Below are 10,375 nucleotides of genomic sequence, written 5' to 3'. Positions count from 1 at the left end.
TCCTCTCTGCAGGGAAATGGAGCGTGATGAACACCACCACTTATCTCCTTTTCTCCCCACGAGAAGTGATCGATCTGCACCACAAAGGGTTTGAGCTGATTGATCCGTGTTTATTGGCAGGCAGGGCCTTGCACCAAAGCTCTGTGTGCCCTTTGGGAGGGTCTGCCTGCCTCTCTGCCTTCTCCAGCCTGCCTGCAGTGCTGCCCACCCGTGCCGGGGCACAGCGTGGTTCAGGGCTGCACCCTGTGCAGCGTGTCACACTCACAGCCACGTGTGAGTCTTTGTGAGTTCCCCCCCCTGCTGCAGTTTTCCTGCACTGCTGCTGTGTTTTTCCACAGGTCCTGCCTGTATTTCGTGTCGGTGGGGCACTGGCAGGAGTGTGTGCTGTGCAGGGCTCTGGGTTCTGCCGTGTCCCAGCTGGGGCAGAGCAGGGCTGTGGGGGTCAGTGCAGACCCCAGGCTGCGACTTGCAGCTCTCACCTCCAGCCCAGCCCTTGGTGGAGGCAGATCTCCCCTAAATGAGATCCTCGTGAGCATAACTCATGTATAACACAGGGGATCGCTGCTCTGCTCCTTGCTCTGAGGATCCGATTTCACATTACGTTGAATGTCTCATCTGAAGACTTATGTGTGTATTTCATCCCAGCATTTAGAAAAATCCCCCCATATCCACGCTCAGATTCACTGCTGCTCTGGCCCTGCCCGGCGCTGAGTGCCATCGAGTGCTGCTGTGATTTGTGGGTTGCCAAAGGGGATCTCAGGATGCAGAAATAAATGCGCCCCGCTCGATGAATGGCGAGGAGCCCGCAGAGCCCTGGCAGCACTCAGCCCAGCCTGGCATTGCAGGCTGGATCCCTCTAAGAAATTTTAATTAACTTAAAACAAATGCGCAGGAAAGGGCCAGCCATTAGCTGCTATTGCTTCCTGAGTCTCATCTCTGCTAATTAAGCAGCGTGTCAGTGCAAACGACCTACAGATAGCAAAGCACCGAATTTGCATTTAAATTAAAAACCATATTTTTAAAAAATAAAGGTTTCATTACGCCCTGATTGTTTGTCTTTCCAGCATCCACATCCTGACCCCCCCCAACCCCAAGGGATGGGTGCTGCAGAGGGGCACAGGGGCACCTGGCTGCCCTCTGCCACGCTGCACTGCCCGGCCTGACAGCTCTGATTTCTTTCTCCTGGTTAGAGAACATGAGGTTTTTGACAGCTGCCTTTGCCATTATTCTTCCCTTAATGCTGTTGTTGTTTTGCGTTACTGTCAAATCACATCTTATTAAAGTTTTTCCCATCCTGTCAGCAGCAGATGAAGGAGCGCGGATGCCTGCGTAATCTCCCGGCTCTGTCCGGGGAAATTGCTTTCCATTATTGATGGAGCAGTGATGGAGGATGTGACCCAGCCATGCTGGGGGCTGCAGGCCCTGCCAGACCCCCACAGCTCTGCAGCAGCTCTGGCTCATGGGGCACAAATGATGGGAAGCCAGGGCAGGGCGTGCAGGGTGAGGGCAGCGTCCCCTGGGTGCCGGTGTCCCATTTCCAGATCAGATTCTGATCAGCTGTTGGGCTCCGGTTACTCTCTGTTCTTTGGGAACTGTCACACCTTTGCAAAGCCACTGACGCTTCCCACGGCTTGCTAAAAATTCCGTAGCACCAAAGCAGTTCTTCTGGCTTTGTTCAGCTCCTGCCAGCAGAGCACAGGGCATGGCTGGGAGCCCGCAGCATTGGAGGCACCTACTTGGTTTTGTGGCACAGGAGTGTGGGCATTTCCTTTGAGCTCGTTCTGTAGCTGCCCAAAAATGCTGGATTGCTGGGCCTGGGTCTGTGCCAGCCCTGGGTGCTACTGCTGGTGCTGTGGGGGTTTGCATCCTAGGTGTGAGGGGACCACGGTGGCACAGCGTGGTGATGGATGGGGCTGGGATCTGCGCACTCAGCAGCAGCCCAGCAAAGCGGGTTGGTTGGAAGTCACTGCAGCAAGCACGATGTTTTTGCTGATAAATCTTGTTTGTAAATCAGCTGCATGCCAGACTGGTAAATAATGCATCTTGTAGATGAAAACACTGTTCAAATGAGGACTGGAAGGAGCAGCCCATGCTGCAGGCACAGCCGGTCCTGTGCAGCAGGGAGGGCAGGCGCAGCGGGACCTGGGAGCAGATTGCCTTCTGCACTGCTTTCCTAATTGCCTTCTTAAGCTTTTGGTTCCCACAACGTCTTCCATGGGCTTCTCCCCGAAGCATAAATCAGGGAGAGGCTTTGGTGGGAACGTGAAGGTATGAACTCAGAGCAGCAGGGGAAGCTGGAGGCTGCTCAGTCGGTGCCAGCTCAGCCCATTCCCAGCAGCACCCAGCCACACTGGAGCCCTTGCACAAAGCACACGTGCAGAAGGGGCTGCTTATGGGATGGCACAGCCCTGCCCTGCTCAGGAATGGGACCCTTTGTTGGCAGCAGCCCCCTGCAGCTGGCAGCCCTGGTCGTGGGCTGGGTGCTGTGTTTTGGGAAGCTTCATCGTCCCCAGGAAGCTGGCAGTGCAGGTTCTGCCCATCTGCAGAGCTGTCCCTTCTGTGCAGGGTGGGGGGGGAGTTTGTCAGTGATTTATTTTGTGCTGTTATTGGAAGCGATTGCTGGTCAGCAAAGCGCCGCGAGGCAGAAATGGAGCAGCCTGCAGATGGCTGGGAGAAAATGGGTTCGATTCTCTGAATGCTGCTAAATGGGTGGGGAATAGTTAAGGGCTAATTACAAATCTGAATGGTTTCCAGGAGGAAATAGCATGGGACAGTTAGGGTGGGCTGTTGTTACAAACCACGCTGTGCATGTTGGGCTCTGAGCACATCCTGGTGCCAGGCGGGCAATGCCCTGCTCCCATTCTCCCCACCTGCATCTGGGTCCTCCAGTTCAGCCTCCACATCCATGAGCTTCCAGCTGGGAAGGAGAAATATGGTGTCCCTGCTGATGCTCACCTTTGTTCTCAATTGCAGAGTGCTGGGACAGCAGCACCAGCACTGCAGCACTGCAGGGTGAGCTGAGGTCCCTGCAGGGCTGCACTCCCTGAGCTGCTGTTGGGTGTTTTTCTTCCAGGCACTTTGCAGAGCAGTGCCATGAGGGGAAGGGGCAGCGTGCAGCCCTGCCACATCCACCCAACAACTGTGAGCCCTCCTGGCTTTGGTTTGAGCTCCAAAACTGATATTCCACAAAGGTAATTTTCTGCTTCTCTGGCTCAATTCTATTCATCTTTCAGAGGGTAATTAGCATCACTTCAGTGTTCTTTTATGCCCAACTAATTGCACCTTGCTTCAGGAGTGAAAGTTAATGCCTCTCCATTTCGGTTAGCGCAGCAATATGTGATTAGGGGTGAGGCCAGGCAGAAAAGTGAACCACGAGCAGCGCTGTCTGCCTGCTGGTCTGAGGCATTCTGCCTGCACCAGGGGACAGATTTCCCATCTCACATCTGAGATGCTCCTTATCAGCGATGCCCCAAGCACAGCGGGCAGCACACAGCAGTCAGTGCATCAGACAGGGCACTGCCACAGGAGAAGGGAAGGGCTGAGCATCACTGAGTACCAGGGAACCTCCACGTGCCCAGCAGCCACTGCCTGGCACCTGGGGGCTGCTGGGTGGGTGGCAGCAGTTCTGGTAGCATCGAGGACTGCAAAGTAAATACTTCGTCCATAAATCTTGTCTGCTTTAAAGTAGGTTATATTTTCAAAGCGCTTTAGTTCTTAGGAATTTAATATCGTGATGTCAGTTTTAAGACAAGTAATTGGATGCGGAGAAGGTTGTTACTGGAACCTGAGATTAAAGGCAGGATTTGCAGCGCTGTGCTGCGGGCTGACGGCACTTTGTTCCCTGCAGATGCAGCTATGGGGCATTCACAGACAGCACTGCTGTGCAGAGCTGCCCCACTGCTGCTGTGCAGTGCTGTGTGCAGCCAAAGCAGAGGGCATTGCTGCAGCAGAAAAGCAATTGAAGCTCACTGGCAACCCGTGCCCCACTTTGTGGTGTGACCACACAGAGCCTGGAATCCTGCAGCCTTCTAAAGCCCTTTGCTGGCGTTTGTTTGGGAGTTTGATGCCTGCAGCCCCGACCTTGCTGTGACAGCAGCAGTCAGCAGGTGAGCAGGCTGCTGTGCCCAATGGAGACTGAGAGCCTATGGGCTTTGCTGTTCTAATTTGCTTATGACCCGGAGAATCAGTGAGGAGGATCTGCTGTCCCGTGGTGCACTGATGGCTCCTGCAAGCCATGGGCTCCCAGGGGAAGGAGTGGTATTTACCAACCTTTCCTCAGCACACTTTATGTAACAGCACATTCCTCCAAACGTCCTCAGCGTGACCGCCTGCTCCCCTCTTTTGTTCATCCTGCAGTGTTTTACTTTCTACGTTTCAAGGACCTGAGGAAGCAAAGCAAGGCACTGAAGCCCTCCCTGCAGAGCCCTGCTGGGCAGGGAAGGAGCAGCAGAGAGAACTCTGAGCCCTGCAGTGCTGCTGCAGGACGAGGGCTGCAGTTCTCCATCTGCAGACGGTGCACATCTGAGTCCTTTGCACTGCTCCCACCAGCAGCACTCCACAGCTTTGTGCACCCAGCAAATCCTGGATGGTTTCCTCCCTTCCTCCCTCCCTCCCTCCCTCCCTCCCTCCCTCCGTCCTTCCCTTCCCTTCCTTCCCTTCCCTTCCCTTTCCTTCCTTCCCTTCCCTTCCTTCCTTCCTTCCTTCCTTCCTTCCTTCCTTCCTTCCTTCCTTCCTTCCTTCCTTCCTTCCTTCCTTCCTTCCTTCCTTCCTTCCTTCCTTCCTTCCTTCCTTCCTTCCCTCCTTCCCTCCTTCCCTCCTTCCCTCCTTCCCTCCTTCCCTCCTTCCCTCCTTCCCTCCTTCCCTCCTTCCCTCCTTCCCTCCTTCCTCCCTTCCTCCCTTCCTCCCTTCCTTCCTTCCCTCCTCCCTGCCTCCCTCCCTCCCTCCCTCCCTCCCTCCCTTCTCCCTTCCTCCCTTCCTCCCTTCCTCCCTTCCTCCCTTCCTCCCTTCCTCCCTTCCTTCCTTCCTCCCTTCCTCCCTTCCTCCCTTCCTTCCTTCCCTCCTTCCCTCCTTCCCTCCTTCCCTCCTTCCTTCCTTCTTTCCATGTGCAGGCCCTGTAAGCTCCCACACCTGGCTGCTGCTCTCTAAGGGCTTTTGTCTCCATTGCTTTCTTTTTTTTCAGGGACCATGAGAGCCCGAGAGCGGCCGAGGTATTAATTGGTGCTCTGAGTTTTCCATTCCTATTATTAAAAGAAACCTTCCCATGAAATAATTCATGAATGGAATAGATGGTAGAGAAACAGAGCAGCCCCTGCCTCTGTCTGCAGGCTCCTGCGAGCTGACGGGGAGCTGCAAACGAGCACGAGGCAGTTTTGTCCTTCTATTTGCCACTAGTGCTACTACGATCCGTGAGCCGTAACAGACAGATCTTCCCAAAGCTGCAATGATAAATCATAAATATTTATGGTGCTTAATCACGAGGCGGCAGCAGCACAGAAGCACCCGACCCAGTTACAGCACCCTGGTGCTCACAGGGTGCAGGGGCTCAGCCTGAGCCACGAGCACCCATCTGTGCGCTCCCCACTTCGGCGGGGCTGGGCCACGTGGAGCAGCAGCCACGCAGAGCTGACAAGTCAGAAAATGAGCTTTGAAATCAACACCGAGCTGAGGCTGAGCGTCTGCTGACATGGAAACTGAGTGGCAGCGATCTGGCAGTGAGGATGTTTCGCCTAAGAGCCGTTTCCTACCGGAGTGCTCAGCAGTTCCTTCCCTGTTAGCATCTCACACACGTGTGCTCGCTCACGAGGGGCTCTTGCAATGTCAGCCCCCTCCTCTGCAGGTCCCATTGCTGCTGCAGTGCTCCGGACCCCCACCTGCTGTCCTCACACACCCACCTGCACCAAGCACTGCGGGTTGTGCTGGTGCCAACACGCCGAGCCTGACTGGAGGCACCAGGCGGTGTTGGATGTGAACCTGCCGTTAATTGCGTCTTCTTGCTAAGAATAATTGAGTAGCCTAAGTTCTGAACTCCGTAATTGCATCCTAATGAATTGATGTGTCAACTCTGGCATCTTCTGTAAGCGCTGAATGGCCGCGCCGCTCGCTTCTCAGGCACACAGGGGCAGAAGTGCCAACACACACAGAGTGCTGGGATGGGGCTGCCCAGCCAGAAACTGGGCTGAGTGAGGAGCAGAAATGGGAATGCCTATTGACTTCAGGAAATGGTTTGAATTGAGGGAGGGAAGATTCAGGTTGGATGTCAGGGGGAAGTTGTTTGCTGTGAGAGTGGTGAGGTGCTGGAACAGCTGCCCAGAGAGGCTGTGGATGCCCCGTCCATCCCTGGAGGTGTTCAAGGCCAGGTTGGATGGGGCCCTGGGCAGCCTGGGCTGGTATGAAATGGGGAGGTTGGTGGCCCTGCATGTGAGGGGGGGTTGGAGATTCATCATCCTTGAGGATCCAACCCAAACCGTTCTGTGATTCAGCAAGAGATGGAAGCAAACAGCCATTTGTTCTGAATTGCGGTGACCGAAGAAGGTCAGAGCCCTTCCTGTGCTCCTGGGAGGAAAGCAGAGCTTTGGCAGAAGGTTGGGAGCTGATGCTGTGGTGCCGTCACGGCTCATTGCAGAGCTCTGCTCAGAGCCACCGCTCCTCGTGTTTGCTACCACATACCACCTACAGCTCCCTACAAAGCTGTGCATGTTAGTTAACCTCATTAAATCCTAAAGGATTAGTCAGCTGTTCCTCAGCCACGGAATTGTTAGGAAACATCTAAAGCTCAAAGTTATGTGGCTTGGAAAGTGATTTTCTAATGCGCAGACTTCAAAGGAGTTTTGAAATCCTGCAGTGTAAGGAGACACAGCAACGTTAATCCACTGGAGTGCTGCTTAATGGCCTGTTTAATTTCTGTCCTGATCGCCCTCTGATCAGCACCGAGCATCAGCTCTGTGCCCTGCAAAGCCACGGAGCTGCTGCTGCGTCCCATTTGTTCCCAAGGAGCCCTTTTGCTTTTCCAGTGATGGCAAAACCTGGGAGCACCGATGAGGTCCCAGCCCACAGTGCTGGGGAGGAGGGCTGAGCACATCAGCCTCGTGTTCTGAGCAATAACCCCAAAACTGAAGTACAACAGAAGGGGGCCTCAAGAATCGGAGATGTTATCATCGAGTTCAAAACAACAGGGAGGATTCAGAGCTCACAGTGACACCCCTGGGCCCCATCCCCCCCAGCCCCTCCCAGCTATGGGCTGTTGTGTCACACTGCGGTGTTTCACCTTTTCTGCTAACACATAAATTAACACCAGGTCGTTTACTGCACGTGGCTGTAATTAACACCGGGCTATGGAGAAAAAAGAAACGCTCTCTAAAACTTTGATCGAAATTATTTCGTGTTATCACTGCTTTCTGTGATGCAGTGATGCCGCGCTTATCTTGCTGCCTTTGATAACGGTTTTGTGACAGATCTGCTGAGACTCCAATGAAAAGGGAAGAACGGGGACAGCCTTCCTACATCGCTCTGTAAAAACTCTTGTATGGCATTGCTGCTGCTTAATTCCTGATCTTGGGAAGATAGGAGATGTATTAATCGTACAGCACTGCACAGAGCAGTGCAGGTAGATTGGAGTGATGCTGCTGGGAGCATCGTGGCCCTCCTGCAGATGGAAGCACTCCTCGATCCACAGCCCACCCCCTCCTCCCCATGTCTGCTCTGCAGTGGGAGCAGTGTGACTGGAGGGCCCTGGGGAGCACAGCACAGCACAGCACAGCACAGCACAGCACAGCACAGCACAGCACTGCTACACCCAGCTGTGCTGCTGCAATGGCAGTGGTTTGTTCTGTGACAGACAGCAGCAGGATGCAGCACAGCCTTCAGACGCCTGCAGGGCTACCAGGGCCCGGTGCTGGCAGGCAGTGATGTGCAGGAGTGGGCGTCTACCCTCAGCAACCTGCATTTCCTTATGCATTCTGAAGGGAAGTTTGCAGCTTTCTGTGAGCTGCTGCCCCAGCTGTTCCAGTTGGGGTGAAGACAGCGACTGGTGGGATTACGTGTGTCAGGGGCTGGGATGGGTTTTGGGGCCATGTCAGCTCTCCCAAATCCCTGTGAGCGGGGGCTGTAAAACTCGACAAGGCGGCTTCAGCTCTTTCAGATCCCATTACAGATGTAAAACCACTGATGGAGCTGAACTGCTTACAGCTGCTCACCCAGCTCCTGGCAGAGCGCTGACACCAGGGGAAGGTTCAGGCAGGGGATTTAGTGAGTGGTGCTCAGAGATGTGCAAAAATGGAGGGCAGCGGCAGAACTGATGAAGCCAAGAGCTTGTGAGGTTCGGTTTGTTTCAGGTAAGCTCTCAGGAGGTGATATTTGCAACAGGTGATTCCATTCCTGGAGATGACTGCAGAATCATGGAATCAAAGCCCTCCCTGTAAGTGGGTGCATCAGCACGGAGCCCAGCTGGGTTCCCAATGCCCGAACTGCCTGGCTCAAAGGGCACTTCTGGATCTTGCAGCAGTCTGAACAACGCAACGTGAGGACGTGCTGCAAGGAGCAGAGCTTTGCCTTCACCTGGCCCAGCAGGCTGGGAGCCATCAGAGCTGAAGGCTGCAGAGTGCTGCTATGTTCTGCTCTAGAAAGGAGCAGCACTGCTCATCCTGTCTGGGACAGCGGGGCTGTCAGCACAGCTGATATGAGGCATTTCTGTGCATCCTCTATGAGTGGGTGAAAGCCTGGAGCTTTCCTAGCTCATCAGTATGGCAAAGGGGGGACATCTCCCCCAGGGATGCCGCTCAGCTCTGGCTATCAGCTGGGACGTGTGCTGATCCCAGGCTGTGCTGTGACCCCCAGCAGCACTCACAGTGCCCACCTGGCCCTACAGCCCTCATTTCCCCACATCACCTCCCCACATCCACAGGCTTATCCCTCCCTGATGGTTCCGCACGGCGCTAAGCTCAAGATCCAGACTTAAATGCTCCATTACTACTTTTAGGCTCTAAATCCAACACGTAGACTTCAAACCCACGCTCAGCTGTGATTCTGTGTGACTGCACGACTCCCTCGGTTCAACTCTCTGGGTCTTTATCTCCGCTTTGCATTCATAGGCAGCAGCAGTGCTTGATCGCATCGCAGACATTCAGCGCGCATCCCAGAGCGAGCAGCAGAGGGGGATTTGCATAGGCTGCCTCCTGATTCACACTGACAAGTCCTCTTAGTTCATCTTTTTAGCTCTTCTATGCACAAAGCTCCAGCAGCAACCAGCTGCACTTACAGCACACGTAGAGCAATCCCTGTGGTCGCCTTCTTTATTTCAGAGTGGATGAACAGCGCTTGGGGGCACATGGCTGAGCTCTGCACACCCCAGTGGTACAATTACTGCTGGGGGCTGCAGCCCCACGTCCAGCAGTGCTGTGTTTTCAGCTGGGAAATCGAGGCATACAGAGGATGTGATTGGGATGAATTTGCTGCAACATCTCGCCAAAAGGTGGTGAATTCCCCGACCTCCTGTTGTTTGTAAACTTTATGTGATTATTTACGAGAGTCGGTGCCCATTGAACGTAATGAGCACCAATTTAATATCTGCAGTGCCTCAGGGTGTTTTTTATTTGTGTAAGGGGGGGAGAGAGAGAAAGACATCACAATGCACAAATGCTGTTGTTGTTGGCACTGTGGTGATGCACGGACCAAACACTGGGGATGGTTCTCCAGCTCCAGGTGAGGGGTGCAGCCAGCAGGGCTCAGCCAGGATGGCACAGCTCTGTGTTCAGACCTGGCTTTGCTTTCTGGGCTTTTTTTTTTTGGAGCTTGGCAACTCAAGCAGTGGCATTGCAAGCGTTGGGCACAGGAATGACTTTGTAGGAGTCCAAATGCAGCACCACGATTCCCTTCCTGTCCTCTCCACCAAAAGTACGTCTTCACGCTCTAATTAAACAGCAGTCTGACATGTTTTTGCTGTTCTGATCGCTTTTGAACTCTGACAGTGCAATAAACAAACACTGCATCCCTGCACAGCTGCGGTCTCAGAGCAGTTCCTTCCCTCGGCTGTGATGTGGCAGAGCTCAGCCCTGTCTGTATGGCATCACATCGCCCCAAAGCACAAATGGATTGAAGTGAGAATGTGAAATCCTTGTTGTATTAACACTGAATTAACTGCTTTTATGTGTAAGAAATCCAGGCTGGACGTGGCTGTGGGCAGCCTGGTTTGGTGGTTGGTGACCCTGCACATAGCAGGGGGTTGAAACGAGATGATCATTGTGATGATGATGATCATTGTGGTCCTTTTCAACCCAGGCCATTCTAGGATTCTATGAAATACATTACGACACACACATGGAGCTGCATCAGTTTGGGTCTCGCTGTTGGGTTGATGCCTGATGCCCAGCAGTGCTCTGTG

This window comes from Phasianus colchicus, chromosome 25 (genome assembly GCF_987193195.1).
Source record: "Phasianus colchicus chromosome 25, bPhaCol1.hap1.1, whole genome shotgun sequence".
Lineage (NCBI taxonomy): Eukaryota > Metazoa > Chordata > Aves > Galliformes > Phasianidae > Phasianus > Phasianus colchicus.
The sequence above is the reverse complement of the archived record's forward strand: the minus strand, read 5'-3'. Positions refer to the sequence as shown.